A 27453-nucleotide genomic window follows, 5' to 3' on the forward strand; every position below is an offset into this window, starting at 1 on the left:
CTGGTTCTGCAAATGTGACTCTCTTCTTTTTTGTATTGCTTCATCAGTGCACCTGTACACTGATGAAAGATGACATAACCTTGTTGATTGGCTGCTTGCTGTGTTGGGAAAAGAGTTTATCAACAAGCTCTTTTCTCAACAAATAGCAAGCAGCCAATCAACAGTGTACACTGTCAGGAAGCCTGCAAAAATTAAGAAATAAAAAGCAGTGCTCCCAGCTACTTTTTTAAAAAAAAAGTTAAGTAAAGGTACTGAGATTGTTTTGTCTGCTATAAATGATTTTTCCAGACAGAGATGGCAGACTCTTCAACTTCTTGCATCGGGATTTGGTAGGTTTCAGCTCGGCTGCAGTACTCAGATGTCTGATTCTGACTGTTTCACCTTGGAAAACTGAGGACCGAGGCTGTGGTGGATGCACGCGTTTACCTTTTTGCTGGATTTTGATTGAATTTCTGGGTTGCTTGCTTTCTTGTAGTGCTTGCTGCTCCTGCTGTTGTTATTAGCCTATCTCCCTTATTATACCAGGAAACCTGGAGTGGAGCCACAGCTTTGCAAAGAATAGTTACTAATCTCTCAGAGGTAAGTGAAACTGCACAGACAGAAATGATTTTGCTTTCTTCTTTTCCGGGTCATAAAAATATTGATAAGGACTTTTGCTTATTTGAAACAGCTTGCAGATTTTATTACTTTTCATTTTGTGTGGATATAATCACTACGCACTGAATCTTGTTGAACTGGTCATATGAGCTGTCTAAGCTGAACTGCCTTAGCCAAGCATATGTGCCAAAGGCATCAGGATGTCCTGCAAGAGCAGTCTTGTTTATTTGTTATTGTAATGAATTTTTACATAACTGCATATTATTGTGTCTTGGTTTTGTGTTTTTTTCACTTCTGGCAAACCATCTAAAACTTCCTTTGAGTATTATTGCCATGTCAGTCCAGGACTGCCTTTTTTTTTTTATTGTCACTATCTACTGTGTTGTCTAGTTCTCAGAAGACGGAGTGATATGTCCAGTATTGACTCATATTCTCTTCTATTACTTCATGGCACTGGTAGGGCATACCTCTGTCCAGATTTTTGCAGAATGTCCAGATAATTGCTTGATATTTTTCGTCTGTTTCTCATAAAATGCTTTTTTTCTAGCAAATCAGAGAACTGAATCCTGTTTAATATATCTTTTATAATTTATTGTGATGCAAGGCCTTTTATTCTAGCAACTTAGAAGTAAGAGCAATATTTAACATTTGTCCCTATGTTCTTATTGTGCTAAGAGGCCAGGTATGCTTGCAGGGAATTGCAGGGTTGAAGAGTTTTAAACATTATATCCTTCAGGAAATGTATTTTATTCTAGCATCTTTGGTCATTTTGAATATTTCTGGTGCTAAGATATTTGCTCATCTTTGCCTTACAAAATAGTTTGTTCTTCATAGAATTTTAGTGGCAAATCACTGACATTTGAGTTTACAAGACCAACATTTTAAACTTGTCTAGTTTAAGCTTTGTTCTGTTTTCTTGTGCTGAGAGGTTAAGGTATGGTTTAACTCCTAGAATGATATCTGTGTGTTAGATTAGACATCATACCTTTAAGGAAATGCATGATAGAGTAAAAACTGTTATTCTAACTACTTTCTAAGATTATAAGTAGCAATTCTGTCCCACTCTGATTAGTGCTGTCCAGATTTCTTGTGCTAAGAGGTTGAAAGTTATCTTGATGCTGTCTAGAACAAAATGTACAGATTTTTGCCTCATATTTTTCTTCTGTTTCTCATACTGTATGGATTTCTAACAAATCATAGAGGGTCGAAGTCACTAAATAATGGCAATATCTTTCTGTTAGACTTAATGGGCCAGATTCAGGAAGGCTTACACGGAGTTCAAGAGTAGTGTAAGCCTCCCGATTCAGGAACAGCCCAAATCTCCGTGTAAGAGACAGCTAACACGTCTCTTACACGGACTGGGCGTGGAAATGCTCAATACCTCATTTGCAGCTCAAATATATGCAAATGAGGTATCTGAGCGATCCACGAAGCAGAAACCAGTCCATGTAATGGACGTGTTAGCTGCAGAAATGTACTCAGCTGACAACTGAGTACATTTCTGCAATTAAAACGGAGCTATGTCAGCTCCAAATAAAGGGTGCATTTGTTTCATTAAGCATGCCAATGGCCAAATATGTGGCCATTGGCATGAAAAACTGTTGCAAAAATATGTTATATAACTTTTTTTTTCACAGGATTTTGAGGTTTAACTGCAGCACACCCGCAAACGGGTGCACTACCTAAAACTAAAACCGAAGCTTATAAGCCCACAATTGTGGGATTTATGTATTACATGGAATGTCAATGGAGGGACTTGCAGACCAAAACAATATGGCCTCCGCTTAGTGGTTGTCAAGGGGAAGCTCCGTAAGACATGTAACTAGTCATTACTAGGCAATCCTATGTAAATGAGGGTTACAATACTGAATCACACTGCTACATAGGTAATGAGCACTTTCTGAGTAGTGTAAGAGTTAGAGAAGAGGGAGGAACAGAGTAAGAGGTAGGTGACATCACGGGGATGGATAGATACAAATGTACCAGATTGGAGGGCAATGTAAGGTGAAAGATGACAGACAGACTTCAGGGAGGGAGGTGTGTCCCAACAGAACACTAGGAAAGTCAAGAAATTGAAGGTTTACGCTATCCCTACACTCAAAGTTTCTTGATATACGTGCATGCGCTCGTGTGCACGCGTGTAAGGCAGGCTCAACATATGGGAGTGTGTTGCAAACCATTTACAATGGTTTGTGCGGGCGTGCACATGTTGAAGGCAGTGTGCGCGCGTTTTAACATGAATCAGCCTAGTTCACACCGTGTAAGGATGTGTGCATGCTAACACCGCAGGGATGTGTGCGCGTTTAAGTGACTGTGAGCGTGTTTAAGCTGGTGTGCACATTGCTCCCCCTCAGGAAACAGAGAGGAAACAGGAAACAACTAAAATACATGGAAACTGCCAGAGGATACTGCTGCAGTTAATTGTTGGAAACAATTGGAAGCAGGCAATTATGCAGGCAGACTAGAAGCCCAACCCAGCATTTAAACCACTGCAAAGAGCAGTGCAGGGTGTTTCTCACAAGAGATACTGCAAGAAAGTAAGCTATCAGAATTGAAAACTGAAAAAAGCTGAACTCAGAGCAGAAATGCTAGGGGCTGCCATAGCTGTTATAATCAGGCATAGGCGAATTGCTGAGGGTGGTGACAATGCAGATGCTGACAGACAACCCAGAGTGAGGAGAAGGAGAAGAGTATACAGGCCCAGGGTCACCTACCATGGGTTACATGAGCTGGAGATAGTAGAGTGCTACAGAGTGGACAGAGACCTTCTGCAGCAGATTGTTGAGCTGTGCAGGCCACATCTCACACACAGAACCAACAGAGGGGAACCCATCCCAGTGGAAACCAAGGTATGTGTTGGCCTAAGAATACTAGCAACAGGTACCTTCCAGAGACCAACTGGTGATATGATGGGATATCACAGGCATCAGCCTCCAGGGTACTGCACCAGTTCCTGGATGCCATGTCAGCACATGTCGGTGATCATATATATGTCCCTAATGACCGTGAGGTTGTGGCCAGCAATATCGTCTCTTCCAGCAAATAGCGGGATACCCTGAGGTGCTGGGTGCAATAGACTGCACGCACATGCATCAAAGCACCAGCTGGTGAGCGGGGTAGAGTCTACATTAACCGCAAGGGATACCCCTCCATCAACTGCCAGGTCGTGTGTGATGCCCAGGGCATAATAATGAATGTGTGTGCTGGCTGCCCTGGGAGCTACCACGATTCCCACATCTGGCATCTGACGCAGCTGTACCAATCATTTGCCAGTGGGGACTTCCCACACGGACACCTAGTGGGGGATGCAGGTTATGCACTTGAGCCGTGGCTGATGACACCCATCAGAAATGCACACACACCTGAACAGGAACGCCATAATGAGGGACACGCACAAACAAGTAATGTCATAGAGCGTGTGTTTGGGCTGCTCAAGTCACGGTTCCGGTGTCTGGACACATCTGGTGGAGCCTTGCAGTACACAACAACTACATGTACCCAAATGGTCATGATATGTGCTATGCTACATAATATGATCCTGCAGAAACAGCTGCAGCAGGACCAGCACAGGGCTGGGCCTAACATCTCCCCACCATTGCCAAGGCCACCACAGGCAGAGGGTGACTCGGAGGAGGAACAACCTGACCTTGTCCCAGTAGGCAGAAGGAGGCGTGCCCAGTATGCCCTGGCCTTGGCAAGGAGCCAACCAAAGGCACATACACTTGGTCAGTAGGAACACTGGGACTGATACCCGCTCTGACTCACTCATATAGTAACAGGGATGCCTAACATGACACAACCTGCTTCCAAACATGTACAGGGTAGTATGTGCATCTGACAGAGGCAGCCTGCAGCACCACCTGAGGCATGAATGCCATGTGTTAAGTAATGTAATACCATGTACCATATGCACACCTGAGGACCTGACTAACATCCACCCTCACCAATCATAAACCACAAAAAACACAAACCTAACTCATAGGTACCACAAGGGATAGTAACCTAGATGTAATGCTACCCAATGCCAGAAGTATAAATGCATGCAGTGTAAACACACACAGTATAGAGAATGTAGATATCAGTGCTGTAATAGAAAACAGGGTCAAAGCCCACATCAGCACCCTGACACTACCAGGTCACACCTCTGTCCTAATAGCAGGAACAGCCCCAGGCCTACTCTGGCAACGTGAGTGTCAAATGAAATATTACTGTCAACCTGGGTGCCCAGGTCCCTGATAACCTCTTCTGTGCTTAGAGGATTGCCACCTAGATGGGAACTAGGGGTAACCCTGTTGTTCCCGAAGGGTATGACTATGCATTGTTTAGCGTTTAATGTAAGGCCATGGCTCTGGCACCAGTTATCTGTGTCTATGAGACCCTTCTGAAGGATGTCTGTGTCAGATGGGTTTCCAACTATGGTTCCCAGTTTGCAGTCATCTTCAAACTTTGTCAGCCATAATCCTCCTGTGTTTGCTTGTACTTCTGAAAAGTAGATGATGAACAAAAGTGGGCCCAGGACTGAGCCCTGTGGGACACCACTTGTGACAGCTCTGGAGTGTGACATGGCACCAGCAACTTTGACCCTGTGTGTTCTGTCACTTAGCCAGTTTGCAACCCATCCTGTGATGTATGGGCTCACATTTAAGCTGGTGATGTTTTCAATGATACCTGAGTGGGGTATTGTGTCAAAGCCTTTGCCAGGTCAAGGTAGGCTGTGTGGACTGCCTTGCCCACGTCAATGGCCTGGGTGACTGTCATGAAAAAGTCAACCAAGTTTAAAAGGCATGATCTGCCCTTGACAAAGCCAAACTGGATTGGATCCAACGTCTGCAAGTCCCCTATGTCTTCATTTATCATTCCCATTATGATCCTCTCCATAGCTTAGCAGAGCAGGCTTGTCAAGCTGATGGGATGGTAGTTTCCGTGGTTGGTGGAGGCACCTCCTTTGTGAAGTGGGTCCACCATTGCCGTATGCCACTCCTTGGGCACATATCCTGAGGTGAGGCTAAGATTAAACAGCTGCCCTAACTGCGGGTGTAATTCCTCATTGAGTTCATGGAGCACACAACTGGGGACACCATCTGGTCCCATGGATAAAGTGTTTTCCGCCTTGGATAGAGCAGTTCTCACCCCAGCATTGGAGATGTTTGGGGGGCTACAATCCTCTGGTGTAGATACCCCTCCAGTTGGGGGAGGGGGGGGAATCTGCTCTGAACCTGTCAGCCAGTATGTTGGCAATGTCTGTAGGTTCAGTGATATTTACATCATTCCAAACTAATTCTGAGCATATCTGGGAGTTCCCTCCCAGGTGTCAAACATAGGTAAAAAAGGCCTCATGATTGTCCCTTGAGTCCTGAGCGGGTTTACTTCCAAAACTTGCCTTGGATGATTGTATGGGGGAACCCAGTGTTTTACTCATAATGAGCAGGGGTGTCTTCCCTTCTACGGATGTCGCTCTATGTTGTAGTAGCTCCTTCCTTTTGTTGTAGAGCTTGTTTATGGCTGGGGTCCACCAGACTGGATGCTTGCCTGTGGTACAAAGATTCTTTGTTTTGTTTGGGATTGCTTGATCCATGCAGTCCTGGAGGTGCTGGTAGAAGGCATTTGTAAGTGATACAGCGGCTTGGGTAATGGTGTCCGCTGGCTTGGGGGCCTTGAAAGAGACCACACCAGTCCTTAGAAATGTGAAGTCGGCATTTGAGATGGTCTTCACTGTTTGTTTTTCCATCTGGGGTGTGGGTGGGATGTGGACTCCCACTGAGATTAGTGCATGATCTGATCTCACCAATGATGGGTATACTGCTGGTGTTGAACAGTGTGACCCCATGTTCGTGATGATGAGTTCTAGTATGTTGTCTCCACTTGTGGGGATGGTGACCAGTTGTTCCATGGCATTTGAGTGTATGAACTCTTGGAACCTTTGGGTTAGAGTGTTAGCTTGACTAGTGATCCCAGTCTATATTTGGATAGTTGGAATCACCCAGTATGATGGTGTTTGGAGATACAGTTATCCCTCCAGTGTTTTCGGACAGCTGTGTGAGGTACCTGAGTTTGAGAGGGTGGCATGTAACATGCTACAAACTGCAGAGCAGTCTTGCCTATGGTTACTGGCACCTGGATGGTCTCCGATGCATCGTGTGTTGCCACCAACCTTGAGGTGAGGGTGTCCTTGATGAATATGGACACCCACCCTCCTTTCCTGGTGTTGTCCGGATTTTGGTGCGGGCGCATGATATGAGGTAACACCCGATAGTGCCGGGTGCTGTCAGAAGCGTGAACCAGGTTTCAGGCACAGCACAGACATCAATGTGCTACATACTGAGAAGGGCATCGAGTGTGTGCAGCTTGAGGTTGAGACCTCTGGCATTGAGCAGCATTACCCTTAGTGTCTTTCCTTTCTGTGTTCTAGGGTGGTAGGTGTAGAATATGATTCTTGCATAAAAAGGCACAATGGGGTGGCAAGAGCATCATCCAAAATCTGGAAGCCCAGGGTGACAGGTGCAAGCCGTCCCTTGCAAATCAGCGTGGCCTGTCCAGCATGTCATCCCAGGCAGACAGACATTGGACCCCTTTGAATGACACCATAGTTTAAGCAAATTATTACAGCTGATCATCTTGTCTCTGTTTATGTGGCATCATACTTGGTGAAGGTAGTATACTGCTCAAGGTCAGGGTCATACCTGCCTGGCCTACATAATCAGAGGGATCCTCTATGTCTCTTTCCATGTAGTCCAGGGAGGTACATCTCAGGTCGTCACACCAGCATGGATAATGACTGGGTCAGACTTGTACTTGCAGTTGAGTGACCTGAGTGCTTGCATTATGTGGTGGATTCCAGTGCCCGATAGGCAGCTTACTGTGACCTCCTCCATACTCGATCTGGTGAGCGGGACGTCAGTGTGTCTGACTATGGAGTCACCTATGACAAGTGTGTCTGGCATTGTGTTTGGCCTTAAGGGCTGTGACTGTTTGGCACACTGACTCTGTGGTCTATGTGTTGCATGTGCTGTGCCCTGTGGAGGCAGTTGTGTGGGTGTCTGCTGTGGTGGCCGCTGCCGTTTTGGTAAATTCTGATCAGAGCCTCCGAGTATGTCTTTGTGTGTCTATGTGTATGATTTTAAGTTGTGATAGTGCTATGTGAGACTGGGTTTGTGATGTGTGTGGTTACCTTCACCTTCTCTCTGGTCTTGCTAGTCCTATGTTGAGAGAGCTCAGCCTCCACTTTGGCTATATAGTTGCATCTCTCACATGTATGTGTGTTTTATGGGAGAAGGAGAGGGTTGTCAGTGTACATGAGGCAATTGTAACATTGCCTCAATATTCCCAGGTTCACCAGCTGAGCAGGAGAGGACACTAGCAACTGATCCCTAGACATGCTAGAAGGAATAGACAAAACAATGTTGGAATACAGTGAGATATCAAGCCCCCAAACCACATCATAGTGCTTGACTGACAATACCTACACATACACCATAGTTTCATAGTGTCATAGTTTACTAGTAGGCTATCTGCCCTAGTGCATGTATATGCCTAGCCATAGTGATGTGGCTATTGCCACCCCTTATAGTGGTAATAAGTGTACAGAATAGATTCCGAATATTGTGCCTCTGACTTAGTAGTGACACATTATGACCCCCTTACGTAATTGAATAACATGACTGTGCCTCTGTCTAGTCTGTGCCTCTGTCTCATATGCAGTTGTCCAGATGTCTCTTGAAGAGAGTCAGTGAGGGACTCTGTCCAACATGAACTGGGATACTCTGCTAGAGTGTGAGATGCCTCTGAGTTATGACTCTGTCCCTCCAGCATGTCCTATACATGTATGTGCTGAGGTTCAAATCTGCAGCTCTCATGGTTCTGGTGGATTTGGATTGCTTGCAGTGGAGCATGTCCACCAAATCCTGATTGGACATGGTCTTGTATGTCAGGCATAGGTCACCTGTAAGTATGCGGTATGACACTGAATAAAGCTGGGTTTCCTCTATTCTGGAAGCATATGACATGTGTTGTAGACCCCTGATCTTCATGGTAAGGTACTTTTGGGGTCTCTCCAGCTGTTGCAAGTGCTGGGTGAGGTACATACCAAATGGGGCTTTGTATTCAATCATGGGCCTGATAAGGGAGAAGTATAGTGGTACAATGACCTCCTATGATCTGGATGGAAAACCCTCCATGATAAGGTGGCCAAGATAGATAGTCTTTCTAACCACTTTGGCAACATGGGTGTCAAACGAGATGTCACTATCTACACGTGTCCCCAGGTGTCTGATTTGTTTTCTGTGCTCAGTGGGTTGCTGTCTATGTATTGATCTGTGGGTACTTTGTTCCTCCCACAGGGATGACTACACATCAGTTGCATTCAGTTTCAGGCCATGAGTCTGACACCAGCTATCCGCCTTTGTGACGGCATTCTGTAGGATGTGTGTGCCGGCTGATGTATTCACTATGGTGCCTAGGTTGCAGTCATCTGCAAACTTTGTCATCCACAACCCTCCTATGTTTGCTTTCACATCTGAAAAGTAAATACCAATTAAGAGGGGTCCCAGGACACATCCTTGTGGGACACCACCTGTGACTGGCTTTGAATCTGACAAGGCACCTGCAATGTTGACTTTATGGGTTCTGTTTCCTAGCCATTTTGCAACCTATCCTGTGACATATGGTGTTATATGTCAGCTGTTGAGCTTGTCTATGATGCCTGAGTGGGGTATTGTGTCACAGGCCTTAGCCAAGTGCAGGTAGGCTGTGTGGACTGTGTAGCCCTCATCAATGGCCCTACTGACAGTTTCATAGTAGTCAACTAGGTGCAAAAGGCAGGATCTGCCCTGTACAAAGCTGAACTGGGTGGGATCAAGGGTCTGTAGGTCAGCAATGTCTCTGTGTAAGAGCTCCATAATGACTCTTCCCATAGCTTTGCAGACAAGGCTGGTTAAGCTTGTGTGGTGGTAGTTGCCATGGTCTGTGGAGGCATCTCCTTTGTGGAGTGGGACCACTGTTGCCGTCGCCAGTGTTCAGGTACATATCCTGTAGCAAGGCTAAGGTTAAATAGCATTTGTATATCTGGTCCAGCTCCTTCTGGAGTTCACATAGCATGCAACCGGGATACCATCAGGTCCCATTGATGCTGTGTACTTGTCTTTGCTGAGTGCGGCTCTCACATGGACATCCAAGATGACAGTGAGGTTACATACAGCTGTGATAACTATCTTCTTTTGGGGGTGAGGGAGGGGTAAATCGCACTGAAGCTGTCCGCCGGAATGTTGCCAATATCTGTCAGGTCACTGGAATATATGTTGTTGTGTACCAACTCTGAGCATATCTGAGGGTTCCCAACCAGGTGTCTGACATAACTGAAGAAAGCAGTGTGGTTACCTTCATTGTCTTTGGTGATTTATGTCCCCAAGTTGACCTTGCATGTCTTTATGACATAATGTAGCTTTCTACTAGTGCTAATCACAGCTGTCTTCCCTTTGGAGATGTAGCTCTGTCTTGCATTAGTATCCCTCATCTGTTATACAGTTTGTTTATGGCTGTGGTCCACCAGACAGGCCACTTTCCCTTTGTGGAGAGGGTCCTGTTTTATTTGTGATTGCATGGTCCATGCTTTCTGACATCTAGCTAAGGGAGGTCATTGTGGTTCTGCAGTTATCTTTCATCAGCATTAGAAATGACCACAACAGCCCCTGTGGGGTGTACCTCATGCAGACACATCCAGCAACTGTAAAGTCCACAACAGTACCTCACCAGGAGTATGAAAGAGCTGGAACACATGTAATGTGTCGCCTGATTAAACAGAGTGCAGCTCCACACACTGCCATGCTGTCCACCCAGACGCAAGCTGTGCCTGATGTAGAAAGCCATGTCCAAGCTGGAATCAATGCACATGCTGCACCTTGTACAATCTGAATGGCAGGGAGCTATGCACATGAGGGACCTGAACCCCAGCACTGACATACATAGGACAGGCTGTACTGCATTATCCATAACACAGAAGCCACCCCCACGCATGAGTAAACTACCAGTACAGGTTATCCATAGAGTCACTCGTTGATTCCCCTCAACAGGAATCCTAATGAGTGGATGGGAGATGGTAGGTTTACCCTGGGTATCAATGTTATGTCACAGGTAGACAGAGGCACAGTATACTAAACAAGACATATGTCATGGCAAACTACACTTACAATGTGTTGACGGACAAACACACTCTCCGACTAGCATTAGAAATGGCCTAGGGCACATCGGTAGTGTTTGCCAATGTACACCCATGTTGTGGAATACACTACTGATGTTGGATGAGGCTGTTGTAAGTAGTTCACATCTGAACATAATGCAACATGGTCAGATAGGTTCATAGGTACATAGGGTTATACTAGGCTATCTTCCCTAAGGCAGGTATAAGCCTAGCCCAGAGTTTGTTGGCGTACACCACCCCTTATATGGAAACAGTACTGTGCCCATTATTTTGTCGCCTCTCTCCAGCAGTGACACAGTGACGATCCCCAGGTTAAACGTATGACCTCCCATCCACAGGTCAAGATACCTCTTGAACACAGCCAGCAAGGTGCTCTGCCTCACATGGACCAGGATTGTATTCCACAGCATAGGGAGTCTCCGAGTGTTAACTCCCTCACTGCAACATGTCCAACATACATCCATGCTAAGGTGTAAGTCACTTGCACTACTGGTTCAGGTGGATCTGCCGATTCTGAGGTGGAGCATGTCCATTAATCCCTGTTTGGACATGGCCTTGCATGTCAGGCACATGTCACCTCTAAGCAGACGGTATGTGACTGAATAGAGCGGGAGTGTCTTCAATCTGGCAGCATATGACAGATGTTGGGGTTCCTTTATCCTTTAGGTGGGGGACATTCAGGGTGTCTCCAATTGCTGCAGATGTTGGGTGAGATACATCCAGAATAGGGCATTCTACTCAATCACCAGTCTGATAAGTGAAGAGTACAGGGGAACAATGACCCACTAGATCTGGATGTGAATCCCATCCTGATCAGGTGGACAATGTAGAAGGTCTTTCTAGCCACTTTAGCAATGTGTGTCAGAAGAACGGCGACTGTCAACCTGGGTCCCCAGGTCCATGATAACCTCCTCTGTGCTTAGAGGATTGCCACCTATATGGTAGCTTGGGGTTACCTTGCTTTTCCTGAAGGGTATGTCTACACATGTTGTGCACTTTGACTTCAGGCCATGGCTCTGGCACCAGCTATCAGTTACCGTGAGTCCCTTCTGAAGGATATCCGTGTCTGATGCACTGTCCACTATGGCACCCAGTGTGCAGTCATCTGCAAACATTGTCAGCCAAAGTCCTCCCATGTTGGCCTGTACTTCTGGGAAGTACATGACAAACAATAGGGGCCAAGGACTGAGCCCTGTGTGACACCACCTGTGACCAGCCTGGAGTCTAACATAGTGCCAGCAACTCTAACCCTGTGGGTCCCGTCCTTAAGCCAGTTTGCAACCCATCTTGTGACATATGGGTTTACATTTCAGTTGTTAGGGTTTTCCACAATACCTGAGTGGGGTATTGTGTTGAAAGTGTTTGCAAGGCCAAGGTAGGCTGTATGGACTGCCTTTCCCCAACAATGGCCTAAGTGACCATTTTGAAGATGTCAACCGAGTACAAAAGGCATGATCTGCCCTTGACCAAGCCAAACTGGGATGGGTACAATGTCTGCATGTCCCCTATATCTTTGTTTATGAGCTCAATTATGATCCTCTCCATAGCTTTGCAGACTAGACTTGTTAAGCTTATGGGGCAGTAATTACCAGGGTCCATAGAGGCACCGCCTTTGTGCAGATGTGCACAACTGGACCCTAACCAGGCTGTTGTGCACACTATGGAAATGTAAAGCAGTGATAGGACTAAAGCCCAGGATACTGACCACCACAGTGAAAGTACTGAACCACTACACTATACAGTACTACAGTGTTAGGTCAGTATGAACGGATGTTGACAATTGTGTGCAAAGTATCCCATGCAAAACCTGCAGGCACAGTATACTCCCTGTTGTGTTCACACAAAAGCATTTGGACAGTAACTACACAACATGGCACAGAACACACAACCATAAACTGGAGGTATTTGTTGAAGGTCACACTCATCCACAAATGTGATGGGCTGCAGAGTTCAACATATGGAAAGCCCACACTGGGCATGCTCACACACTTAGATAAATGAGACATCTTTCACACAACATGCCATGGGAAGGCTGAACTGGGCATGCTCACACACTTGGTCCAAATGTTACTCCTAGCAACTGTGAAAACACACCAGAGGATGCTCATTCCCCTTTCTAGACACTGATCATGTAAGCACCCTATAAGTATATCAGGAGAAAAGGAATCTCCCAGTAATCCGAATAGCGTGCTGTGCTAATGCGTCCATCTCTAGTGTCATAACATAGTTAGGTAGGGGTTTGAATCCAGCAAGTGGCAAGTGTGTGTGAAGGGGTGTAAGTGTGTATGAAAGGAACATCCCTTTTGGCAACTGGGAAAACACACCACAGGATGCTCATTCCACTTTCTAAACTCTGATGATGTCAGCACCCTATAAGTATATCAGGGGAATGGAAATCTCCCAGTAATGCAAATAGCGTGCTGTGCTAATGTGTCCGTCTCTAGTGTCATAACATAGTTAGGTAGGGGTTTGAATCCAGCAAGTGTGTGTGAAGGGGGGTAAGTGTGTATGACTGAAATATCCCTTTTGGCAACTGGGAAAACACACTACAGGATGCACATACCCCTTTCTAAACGATATCACAATTATGTATGGCTTTTGATTACAGACATGCCACGTGTGTTTTGCCCACACAGAATGCCCATGTGTGCAGGTTGTCCCTCACAATAATGCATGACATTGATTAAACCAGTTATGGCAATGCACACATGATGTATGTGTGTGCCAAATACACATATGTACCTGTGACCTTCAATAGTTACCATGTGTGATGCCTGCCACATGTGAATACATGGTATTTGCACAGGGTAACATTATGACTGTGGTCTTCTGTGCAGGTGCTGCATGTGGGATGTGTATATACAGTGTGAGATGTAGATGCTATCAGCCTAGTAGTGAGGGATACACACCTGGTCTGGGGCATATAGTCTACATGTTGTTGATGTACAGGTGCTGCATGTTTTCACCTGTTGTGGGAGTGGTAAGACGTTATTCCATAGCAATGCAGTGACTGCATGCTAAGAACCGTTCAGCTAGGGTGTTGTAGCTACACTAATTCATTAGCATTCAGTAATATGTCAGAATCCCTGGTGAGGGTCTGATGCCAACCAAGGTCAGGGGTCTACCAGCCTGTGTCACTTGCTCAGTGATCCCTTCCATGTTCCCTATCATGTATCCCAGTGAGGGACATCCCACATCAGCTGTGGTGGCATGGACAATGACTGAGTCATATGTGTCCATGCATCTGACTGACCTGTATGTTTGTGTTATGTGGTGGACCACAGTGCCCCATGAGCATATCACTGTGACCTACACCTTGTCCAGCCTGGTGAGCATGTTCTCACTGTACTGGACAATAAAGTACCTAACACAACTGCGGCAGTAGTGTTGTATAGCTGTACAGACTGTGCTTGTTTGACACACAGGATTTGTGTGCTATGTGTTATGCGTGCTGTGCAGGCCTAATGTATGCCTGTGTGCCAGCTGCAGAGATGTCTGCCAGTCATGCAGGATGCTATCCTTAGGCTCCACAACTGACCCGTGTGTTTCCATGCTTGTATTGCTGTCCGTGTAGGTCCACATCAGATTGGTATTGCTGTCACTGTAGTATTTCATGCCACCAGACAGGTTATGCCAGTACTGGGTTCAGAGTGCTTAGTCCACAGTTTGGCCATGTGTTTCCATCTCATACATGTGTTGTACATCCATGGGTAGGGGATAGGGTTGACTGTGTACATGTGGCAGCTGTGACATTACTACATGACACACATATTCCACAACTGTACCATAGAGGTGACTGACAACTGACCTTTGCACATGCTACCATAGTATTGAGATTGCATTGGTGATTAACAGCACATAGGGCCAATGGTGAACAAGATACATAGGTCCATAGGTTCATACAGGGATGTCTGCCCAGGGCATGTATCCACCTAGCCAGAATGTGTGTGGCTTTCAACATGCATTGTAAATCTGTCTTGCTATGCCCTTTTCCAAGGTTAGTATACTGTGCCTCTGTCTCACAGTGACACATAAGTGATACCCAGGGTAACCCTACAATGTCACATCCAGTCATTAATATCACTCTTGAAGATAGTCACTGAGTCACTCTGCCTAACCTCTATTGGGATAATATTCAAGAATGAAGGAGCCTCTGAGTTGTGAATGTGCCCCTCCAGCATGTCCTATGTATATCACTCCTGAGGTTCAAGTCTTTCCAGCGTGTATCCTGATGGGATCTGGATATTCTGAGGTGCAGCATGGCCATTAAGTGAGGGTTTGACATGGCTTTATATGTCAGGCACAGATTGCCTATGAAGAGGCAGTATGCCACTGAGTAGAGCTGCTGTTTCTTTAACCAGTCAGTATGTGGCATCTGTTTGAGCCCTTTGATCCTCTTGTCGAGGTAATGCATGTGGTATCTCCAGTTGCTGCAGGTGTCTGGTAAGGTGCATGCCGACAGGTTCATCATAGTCAATTATGGGCATGATGAGGGATGAGTAAAGGGCACAATGTCCTCCCTGATCTACATGTGGATCCCATCATGATGATGTGGCCCATATAACATGCTTTCCTAACCACTTTGTCCATGTTGTTGTCAAATGGTAGAATGCTATCAACCTGTACCCCAAGGTCCATAATTCCTTCGTCTGCACTTAATGGATTAACACATATGTGGTACTTTGTGGTCACTTTGTGTTTGACAAAGGGATGACTATACGCTTTCTGTCATTCACCTTGAGGCCATGGCTGTGGCACAAGTCGTGTGTTTGCAAGAGGCCCTTTTGGAGGATGCGTGTGTTAGCTGGAGAGTTGATTATGGCGTCCGGTTTGCAGTCACCTGCGACTTGCTCAGCCACAGTACTTCCATGTTGGCCTGTACCTATGATAAATATATAATGAACATGACAGCTCCCAGGGCTGAGCCTTGTGGGACACCACTTGTACCAGGTTGGAGGCTGACATGGCTCCAGCAATTCTAGCCATGTGTGTTCTGCCCTTGAGCCACTGTGCAATAACCATAGTGACATAGGGGTTAATATGTACACTGGTGAGCTTCCTAGAATGCACAAGTGGGGTATTGTATCAAAGGCTTATGCAAGGTCCAGGTAGGCTGTGTAGACCTCCTTCCCTTGACAGTGGCCTTGGTGACTGTTTCAAAGAAATCAAACAGGTTTGAGAGGCAGGATCTGCCATTAACAAAGCCAAACTGTGTATGGTGACATGTCTGTAGGTCCACAATATCTAGATATGTGAGGTTCATGATGATCCTTGCCATAGCTTTGCAGACAAAGCTAGTCAGACATATGGCGAATAGTGTCCAGGATCCGTGAAGGCACCACCTGAATGTAGAGGGACCACTGTTGCTGTACGCCACTCTTTGGCCACATATTGTGTAGTAAGGCTGGGATTGAACAGTGGTGTTATGTCTGGGTGTAGCTCTTCTTGTGGTTCATGTAGGACACAGCCTGGGACACTGTCTGGTCCCATTGATGCAGTGTTTATTGCTTTGGGAAGGGCATCTCTTACCTGAGCATCTGTGATGTCAGGGGGGGCAGCACTCTGCTGCGAGACATATTTGCCCTTTTGGTGTGGTGGGGAGAAGGCAGCAGTGAACCTGTCCACTAGGATGATGGCAATGTCTGTGTGTTTTGTATTTCGTGTGACATCTTGGATTACCTCTGAGCATATCTGGGTAGTACCACCCAGGTTCCTAACATAACTACAGAAAGCCTTGTGATTATCCTCAGTGGCTTGTGGAATCTTCTCTCAAAGATGGCCTTAGACAATCGTATGGGTGCCTGTAGTTGTCTTCCAATACTCATCAGTGGTGCCTTCACATTTTGGGAGGTTGTTGTATCATGTAGTGGCGTCATCCTTCTATTGTATAGTGTGTTTATGGCTGGTGTCCCGCACACAGGACATCTGCCTTTGGAGAATTGGGTCATGCTTTCATATGTGGTTTCATGATCCATGCATTCCTGAATGTGTCCATAGAATGCCTTTATACAGGTATCTGCAGTCTGGTCCATATTTTCAACAGGCCTGGGGCCTTTGAAGGTTTCCACATCATTTATGAGGGGTGTGAACTTGCTTGACATGAGCTGTTGACAGACGTGCGCCCTCCAGACAGAGCAAGGTGAGGGTCACATTTAGCTACCTGTCGGGTGATAGAATGTGCCACATAACACAGGCACACAGGTCACTCCACAGCAAGTACAACTATGAGGCAGTCATTGTCCATGCTGGTGCAAACAACCTGACACGCACCTCCCTGGACCACATGGAAAGAGACACAGAGGAGCTCTTACAGCACCCTCTCAAACTCAGGACTCCCACACAGCCTTCATGCTGACACAGGAGAGTATAGATTTCTCTGCAAACACCATCATACTGGGTGACGTCAGCTACCCAAACATAGACTGTGAACATTACACAAGCCACAATACCCAAGCTCTAGGGTTCCCATAGATCAGACATTCTTTAGCTATGGAACAGGTAACCAACCTTCCCACAAGAGGGGCAGATATACTAGACCTGATCATCACAAACATGAGTACAAAATGCTCACCACTGGGAGTATATCCCTCATTGTTGCAATCAAACCATATACTAATCACACTGGAGTACTGGATCCCCCACATATGCAAACCTGGAACACATCGATGTGTGTGTGGGAAATGCCCCTATTAGCAACTGTGACAGTACAGTACAGGATGCAGATCCCCCTTTTGAAACACTGATGATGTCAGGACTCTATAACTATATTACCTGTATTAAAGTCCTCCAGTAATTCGCATAGCGCTCTGCTAATGCGTCTTTGTCCAGTGTCATAACATAGTTAGGTAGGGTTTGAATCCTGCAAAGGGAATGTATGTGTGTTAGTATGAGTGGGGTTTATGTGTGTGCACTATGCTGGGAGGGATAAGTGCCTTTTGCCAACTGGGAGAACACACTACAGGGTGCACATCCCTCCTCCTACACACAGATGATGTCAGCACCCTCTAAGTACAGCATTAGAAAGGATTTCTCCAACTACTGCAAATAGCACACTCTGCTAATGTGTCTGTTTCTACTGTCATAACACAGTTAGGTATGGGTTTGAATCTTGCAAATGGAAAGTATGTGTTTTACTGTGGGTGGGGTTAGTGTGTGTGCACAATGATGGGGGTGGGATGTGGCTTTTGCCACATGGGGCTATGCACTGCAGGGTGCTCATTACCCTTAACAAGCAGTGATGTTGACAGCACCCTATACAAACAAAACTACAAAAGAGAAGGTGGTGGTACCAATAACACATGTAAGGTAACACTTCTTCAAGTAATGTCCACAAAATGAAGTAGGATAATCAAACAATTCTTTTATTCTATACAAACAACATGACAACAGACAACTGCCAGTACTCAGTATAGTGTTACATGCTACTGTAACACGCACATGTACCAGAATATACCTAGATAGTGTTTTGAAGCCTGAATGTGGCAAGTGTGTGGATGTGGGATGTGTCTGTGTGTGCATTTCCATATGGGAAACATGTTTGATGTGGCAATCAGGGTACCACAGTACCTGATGCACATTACATCTTTGAACTGATGAGGTTGCCTGCACCCTGTGAGTACAGGTAGAGAAGAGGAAGTCAGTAGTAAACAACATAGTGCACTTCTCAAATGTGTACCTGTCATGTATCGACAGCTACTCATGTAGGGTAATAAATAATGGGAATGGCAGGTGTGCATGTGTGTGGGTAGCAGGGTGTGTATAAATGCATGTGTGACAGAACAGATACATATAGCTGAATCTACATAACAGCACATGATGCGCATTCCCATAGTCAATGTTAGCATGTGATGGTGTGCAGCTGGTACACTTTGGTAAGTAGTATGGGTGCAGATAACAATTGAGGACATTCATACAGTTACTGCAGCAGGACTGCTGGGATATACACACAATCATACTGGAACAGTGAACAGTTACCAACATGTTACTACTTATACACATCTATGTAGTCACCCTGTGCATCAGCAACGTGTTTACCTTTTCCTGCACCAATGTTGTAGTATGCAGGAGGTGGCACAGTGTCATCATATGCACAGGGTGTGGGTTAGGTATGCCCAAGCCAGCCACTGGTAACACCAATTGACATGTGTGTGTATGTGTGTTTGTGAGGGCAGCAGTACAGGGTGGACCAGTGTTGGTGCAGTGTGTGTGTGTATGTGTTTGCCCTAGGTGTTAGGTTTCTGCATGTGTGTAAGCACGCACACAGTCCCACATAATGGCTGCCATGTACAGGGTTTTGTGGACAGCCACAGACTGCACCTGTCTGGTCATCCAGATCAGTGTCTGTGGGCACGGACACGGTACCTGTGCCTGGCAGGGGTGCTACGGGCCATATCCAGTACTAACCCAGACTGGGTACTGTCGTCAGAAGCAAAGGTGTGTTGACTGGACACAGTTCCCTGTTGGGACTGTCCAGAGCCACGTGCACGTGGTCTCCTGGGGCGTCTTGATGACAGCACAGACCCAGCATTGCTGGGGCTGGTGCTGGCACTTGAGGTGCGTGAATGGGCCTGTTGTCATCCGCGGCCACTGCCACCTGGTGCTGTTGCTGGCATACGGCCATGTCGATGTCGCAAATGCACACCATCGCCCTGGCCCGTGGACATCTGGTTGTGGAGCAGCTGTTCTATGCCCCCACAATGTCTGTCAACGACATCTGTGAATCTGTGAAACGAGGTGAGGGTCACGGTGTGCAGCCTGTCGGGCACTATGACCTGCCACATAACACAAACACTCAGGTAACCCCAAGGCAAGTACAGGTATGACTCAGTCAATGTCCATGCTGGTGTGAATGACCTGACACATACCTCCCTGGACTACATGACATGAGACAGTACGGAGCTCTCTGAGCACGTAGCCCAAGACAGTTTGACCCTGACCTTGAGTAGCATCCTACCCTCACCAAGAACGATGCCACAATATCAAGGCATGATGATCCCTTCCAACAATTGACTGACATACTGGTGTCATTCACAGGTGTGCCAATGCCTGCCATCTTGGGGTGGTATGCTTTGCTAGGGACAGCTTGCACCTGTCACCCCTGTCCTATTGGAATTTGGTGGAGCCTCTTGCTACACCCATAGTGCCTGTATTAGGCAAGGCTCATAAGGCAAACCCACATCCATTTGTATCACAAAGGATGAGGAAGTAAGAGTGATGCTACTCAACACCGGAAGTCTAGACCTCAGGATGCACGCACTCAAAACCCTACTTAGCATTCTGGACATCGATATCTGTGCAGTAACATAAACCTGTTTCAGGTTTCACAGGAGCACACCAGTACTACCAAGTTATAGCTGTTACCATTCTTGTCGGCCCCAACACTTGAACAAGGGAGGGGGAGTATCAGTATTCAATGCAGATTCCCACGCCTCCACATTGGTGGCAAAGTACAACATAGGTGTTAGGCCATTGAGTACAGAAGACGTAGTTGGGGACCTGGGGAAGAAACATGGTAGCAGTCTGTCATTTGTCAACCACATGGCCAATGTGGATTGAAAGACATGTTATATAGCCCAGCTAATCATGAGGGATTCACATGTATGGCAGGGGAGGTCATTGTGCCTCTTTACTCATCCATCATCAGGCCTATAATTGCGTACAATGCACCTTTTGGGATGTACCTAACCAGACACCTACAGCAACTGGTACAGGACAACAGTACCTCATCAAGAGGATGCAATGGCTCAAACAGATGTCATATGCTGCCCAGGTAAAGGAAATCCAGCTGGACTCAGTGGCATACTGCCTGTTCAGAGGCAATCTGTGCATGCCATATACAGCCATGTCCTACCCAGCAGTAATGAACATGCTGCACCTCAGGCAATCAGAGTCCCATACAGCCACATGCTCAGGAGACCTGGACCTCAGCACTGACATACATGGACATGCTGGAGGGGCATATTCCTAACCAAGAGGCTCCCTTCACTCTGTAATGAGCTCACACTACAGGTTAGGCAGAGTCCCTCATTGACTCTCTTCCATAGGAATCTGGATGAGTGGATGGAGATCATAGTTGTACCCCAGGTATCACTTCTATGTCACTGTTAGACAGAGGCACAGTATACTAACGTCGGACAAGGGCATAGCAGCATAACTTGTAAGTGGGTGGCGAAAGACAAACACATTCTACTAGGCTTATCAATGCCCTAGGGCAAATAGCCTAGTATGAACCTATGAACATGTGTGTACTGCTATAGTACTTCTGCCATATGTTGCATGTGTGTGTGTTGTGGGGGATGCACAGGTAATGGCCAGATATTTCTGCACAGGCGACACGTCTGACACACTCTGGGTGTTCATCCCTACATACTGGATGTGTGTTGCCATCCAACCCTGTGATGTGGACACACATTACTCAGCCTGGATATACATATCCCAACAACACCACAAGCACAGTACACTACCTTGCTATGTATGCATGTAATTACACAGTTATTCACTAGTTATGACAGTGATGCTATCCATGCAGCCCATTGGGCCAGTGGAAGCCACAACACACACCACGCCCCTTTGCATATGCTTACCACAGACATCACACATACTGCATGTACTGTGCACACACATATCTAACCCAGAACATCTGCACACCACTTATTAATCCTGTCCAGTGGACTACAGATACAGGCACATTGTATAACAATAGCAGGAGGCTACTGCAGCACAGGGCAGATTCACATGAAGGCAAGGCATCTGTGGTCAGCAGTGTTAAGATGCTTCACATTCACCAAATGCACAGATATTGGCAACATTGTTGCAGACAGTTTAGGTGCAGGTACCCCTCCCCATTCTCCTACACATGTGGTATTAGTTATCCCAGATGACTGTAACCTCCCTATCCTCTCACATGTCCAGGTGAGAGCCACCCTCAACATTGCAGAACACATAGCATCACTGTTACGTAATGGTATCCCTGGATGTGTGCTACATTCACCCCTGGAGGACATAGCACCACATGACAGACTGATATTAATCCCTGGCCATACTACTGGATATGTACCTGAACAGTGCCATACATACACAGTGGTCCCACACCAATGAGGAGTAACCTCTACTGACCCTGGTAACTACTGCATCATATGCACAACTGGCCTTGTGTTCTAAGCTATGGAAGTTTTAAGTATGGGCAACATGTACAGCAATATTACATATGTATATATTTCAGGACTATGTACACACAACCTATCTCATGGACATACCTATAGATAGTGAACTATGATACATTTGGAGGTGTCACAGTAAACACAGTATTAACCTGCTACTTTGCATTACCTGTGTTTGTGGCAGCTGTTGCTGTGTCAGTGGTGCTGCTTGCTGCTTGCTGTTTTCTGCTGCTGCTGCTAGTTTTGCTGCTGTCAGTCTGTTTATTTTCTTATTTCTGTTTCTCTCTCTCTCTTTCTCAGGTTTGTGCAATGATTGTATTGCATGTGTGGAGTGTGGGTACTGAATGCTTTTGTAGGTATCTGCATAGGCCCATGTGATGGCCTCTGCACCAATTGTAAGGCAGCATTGGCTAATTGCATACAGCCAGTTGTGTACTGATTGCATGTCTCACTGTGATTTCAGGACAGTGCTATAAAAAGGTATGTGAGATAGGCATTGCCCTTTCAGATTGTAGGGCGTGGACCATGCTGGTATGCTGTTGGAAAATGTTCTGTGAGTGTGAAGGTTAGTACATCTCTCATGCTTCATGCTGTGTTGTGAATTCAGGTTGCTGCATTTCTCCCACCTGTTCCCTGTAGTGAGTGTGTATGCATACTGACACCTACAACTATATTTATTATGTATTGCTATATATACATATGTGTACATATACATACTGTCATATATGTACATTAGCTGACAATATTGGGTACAAGCTAACAATTTTCAGGGCTGTTTCTGTTAACACACACTAGTATGGGAATCCAGTAATTGGGACAGTGAAAGTCTGTCTGCATGCTTAGGGTAGTACACATACTATATTGCCTTTATCTTCATTCCTACTATTACATGTTCCACTTATTTAGCACTATATCCCTGTATGAGAGTCATGTCTTGCTGGTAGGTCATACAGACTAGTGTTACAATGGTCTTGTGGTAGGGCCTACTAGTATGCTTGTATTTTGCTTTCAAATTGAGTACAGGGTCTATCAATCAAAGTGCTGGAGGCACCTTCCAGCAGTTAAGGGGTTAGTAGGTCTCACAGGAGTCAGGCTGTGTTGCAGATTCTGGCTGCTGCATTTATCTTCACTGTCTCCTGTAGTGAGTGTGTATGGATACTGACACCTACAACTATATTTCATATGTATTACTATATATTTATATATATGTATGTGTACATATACATACTTTCTTATGTGTACATTACCTTACATTATTATGTACAAGCTGACAATTAGTAGGGCTGTTTCTGTTAACACTGAACTAGTGTGGGAATCCAGTAATTCGCCATTAAAACTCTACCTGAAATGCATTGGGTAGTACACCTCCTATATTGCCTTTATATTGATTCCTACTATTACATGTTATATTTATTTTAGCACGATGTTCTCATGTGGCAGTCATGGCTTAGTGGTAGGTCATACAGACTAATGTTACCAAGGTCCTGGGTTTGAGACTGGCAGTGGGAATTTATTTTTCTTTCCAAACCTTCAAAATGAGTACAGGACCTGTCAATCAAAGTGCTGAAGCCACCTTTAAGCAGTTACAAGGGTTAGTGGGTCTCAGAGGGTCAGGCTGTGTTGCAGATTCTGGCTGCTGCATTTATCTTCACTGTCTCCTGTAGTGAGTGTGTATGGATACTGACACCTACGACTATATTTCATATGTATTACTATATATTTATATATATGTATGTGTACATTTACATACCTTCTTATGTGTACATTACCTTACATTATTATGTACAAGCGAACAATTAGTAGGGCTGTTTCTGTTAACACTGAACTAGTGTGGGAATCCAGTAATTGACCATTAAAACTCTACCTGAAATGCATTGGGTAGTACACCTCCTATATTGCCTTTATATTGATTCCTACTATTACATGTTATATTTATTTTAGCACTATGTTCTTGTATGGCAGTCATGGCTTAGTGGTAGGTCATACAGACTAATGTTACCAAGGTCCTGGGTTTGAGACTGGCAGTGGGAATTTATTTTTCTTTCCAGACTTTCAAAATGAGTACAGGACCTGTCAATCAAAGTGCCATAAAGGCACTTTTAAGCACTTAAAACCGGGTCTGCGCTCATTTGCGTGGAGCTCACGCATGCGCACTGACGGTGAGCTCCGCTAACACAAGCGCACACCCGCGCTATTTTCTTTGAAAGAAAAGAAAAAGGGGTGACAGGAAAGTGGTGAAAAGGGGTCACAAAGAGGGTAAGACAGTAGGGAAACAAGCGTGGGATTTGCAGGAGGGATGTAGGTAAGGCCCATAGATGCCCATGTCTTTAGCAGCAACAGCTGTGCATTTCCATGTATTTTGGTGAGACATTTGAAACCTTCCACCCCTGAGAGAGGTGTCAGGACAACATTAATGTTTGTTGTAGAGCCAATTGTAATTAACAGTTTCAATGTCAAGCGGACATGTGTGCGACATGGACAGCTATGTATGGGGCGTAATTTTTGTGGGTACAGAGTGCCCTTTTTTTTCAGGTGAGAGTGGTATGTCAGGTGAAGGAAGTCGGTATAGCTGGGGAGGTAGGTTGGGTAGGTTAACAGACAAGACAGACAAGAAGCATACAGGGGCGGTGTATGACACACGTGGGGGTTACACAATTGACGGGACGGAGGTTGGGATATCCAAGACGATGAGCCCACAGATGGCAACAGTGGAACTGATATCCCCACCCATAGGCAGTTGCCACTGTTCCTTCACAGCCCAGGACGGGCTGTGCTGGGGCTGTGTAGGCGGGGCAACAGGCAGGGCCGTTAGCTGTGCCACACGAGCCTCAAGCTGGCGTGGGGCCCAAGAACGGAGTCTTGGATCTCCCTTCGCACCACAGACCGGACACCTTGGAGGGTGAGTGGCGAACTCCTCCGCCACGCTTGCAGAGGGGACGGGCCCCATCCCCTGCAGCGCTTCCACCCGAAGGTGGCACAGGGCCACTGGAGGAGGGTCCGCCTGGGCACTAGTGCCAGGTGCAGTCGCCAGCTGAAGTGGGAGAGGTGGGTCCACTGGGACCTGCCTTCCCAAGCATTCTAGGTTTGTGAGTAGTTATGTTAGTTTGGGTTAGTGGCATATTATTCCATTCAGATTAGTTGTAACAGCATGCATTGGTATTCCCATTAAACAAACACCCAGATATTAACACCATTGAACAAGGGGCATATCAATATCACATGCATTATTTGAACGGAAATACACAATCAAACAACATGCAGGGTTGATTAATGGCAACAGGCCATCAGATTTGCAGGTATGAACAGGGCACATGCACGAACAGACATGCATATATTTTGAAACGGACAAATGTCCATGGTTAATGAAATGTTCACATACCAATATTTATTGGGTGTTGTTATATGGAATTATAGGGTTGGGTGGAGATAGAAAGTGATGACACATTCATAAGTTACACATTGATATACATTTGTAATAGGTACACAATTAAGTTGAGGCTGATGTTTCAAAATAATTTTTATTTGACTGTCATGCTACACCTGTTACAAATACATCACTATCCTACTTATTTTGAATTTGATCAGATACATCATCCTGCTACACTTTGATGACAGGACAGGGGACAACTATGGCTGTTTAGTCTGTCAGATAATCATTCATTCTATCTGCAAATTGTTTACTGTTATCACCATATACAGATTTTGGCCTAGACATTCCAGATTCTGACACACTGAAATCAGTTTGGGATGTTAATTAGTACTTCCCACATGCATTTAGTTCTGTAGAAACACACTGGGGCTAATATATTCAGGGGTTATTACTACTTTATTTATTCATACATGACCCTTTCTGTCACTCTCACACATCCTGCAACTTCACAGTTCAGGTTGGTACTTCTAGGCTTTGTTCACATATTAGACTGGTGGTGATTCAAACACTTTCCAACAGCCTCACTTCTGTCATGATTCAGCATTTCAACAGGAGATATATCTCACATGTGACTACCTCAGATTCTGAAGCTGTACTCTTGAGACTACTGCAGGTTACACTATATTTAATTAATGGTGGGACATCTGTATTACAGCACTATTTATTTCTATCAATTATATTTCCAGTTACACTTGCATACTGATGAACTTGTTGCAGCCATACCTGCAGACTTTCAATTCTTGCTTGCACATTATATTACTTTTAATCAATACACTGCAGTGTTCTGATACATGCTACAGTATAATATTTATTTACAAGTACTGGGTGGGGTTACTAACCTGCATGGTGGCGCAGCTGCGCCAGCCTATGGGCATGCGTCTCGCGGTTCGCAGAGCGGACACCTGCAGCTGTAATACGAAAGAAGTAATATTGGACTACACATCTCCATGGTATCAGCCAGTTGAAATCCTTACATACATAAGTAAAATGTAACTTACTCAGTAGTGGGGCGTTGGGCATATCCCGGGCCTCCTGGATCCATTCGGTCAACTGGTCTTGCTTACGTCGCTTCAGGTCCGCATGGTGGTGATGGACCTGCTCACCAGTGCGTGGAATGCCAGTAGCACTGGTCAGATCACGAGCCAACTGGTCCCATGCCTCCGCCCTGTACGCTTCCCATGAGACCTGGCCCTGCATGAGTTGGGCCTCGTGATGATGGACAAGGAGCCAGACCATGTATCTGGACTCCTCAATGCCCCAATGCTGTGCTCGAAAGCAACGTCCCTCACCTACTCCACTCATTCTGACTGCAGGTCTGTTCTACAATCGGTTCTGCTGTGTATTCCCGCCTATGGGGCTTATATATGCCGCTTTTCCCGCACATTTCTCTGATTGGCCATTTTGGAATTGTATCTACTTCACTGAAAATGCTTTATCATGCTCCATTCTGGATTTTATCCCATATATATGCTATTTCTGCATTTCTAGGTATTGCTGTCATGGCTTAGTGGTTTAGTACCTTGACTCTAGTGCATGGTATCCTGGGTTCGAATCTAACCACTGATTTTTAATTTTCCTGACAGAAATGAGTTGAGGACCTGTCAATCAAACATGCCATAAGCACTTTTAAGCACTTAAAAGCAGGTCTGCGCTTTTTGAGCTAGCGACGCGCACTGCCAGTTAGCTTGTGGGAGCAGCGCGCAAATGGTGTGCGCTGGGATACACCTTAATTGGCTAGTGACACACATGTTAAGCTAAGCACAGCTAGTTGCAAACAGTTTCAGCCTGTTAAACCAGTGCTTAGCAACGGGCATACAGTTTGCAGCTTTTTAAACACTACGCAGCTACGGGCACTCTGTCTCACAGCAGCTTAGCTATCAGTACATTTCTAATTATTTTTATTATTGTGTTACTTCAATATATATGCTCCATTTCATTCCATTTTACAAAAGGGTATACTTTTACATTTGGACAATACTGTCAGGGCCTTTTTACTGCTTATTTACTCAAAAAAAAAAGGTTGCTGTGTGGACTCGAACCCTGTCTGCCGACTTTTAAGCCAGCAACTCTACCAC

General features: G+C 45.6%; 1 long non-coding RNA gene across 1 annotated transcript in view; it reads left to right on the forward strand.

Moving 5' to 3' along the window:
• Positions 1–217: 217 nt before the first annotated feature.
• LOC122814846 overlaps positions 218–27453 on the forward strand; it is a 204525-nt gene continuing 177289 nt past the window's right edge. The window contains exon 1 of the long non-coding RNA XR_006366912.1: positions 218–579. This is a non-coding gene — a long non-coding RNA (uncharacterized LOC122814846). The remainder of the gene's footprint in view (positions 580–27453) is intronic.

This window comes from Protopterus annectens, chromosome 11.part0, assembly GCF_019279795.1.
Source record: "Protopterus annectens isolate FY-2018-M chromosome 11.part0, PAN1.0, whole genome shotgun sequence".
NCBI classification, from domain to species: Eukaryota; Metazoa; Chordata; order Ceratodontiformes; family Protopteridae; genus Protopterus; species Protopterus annectens.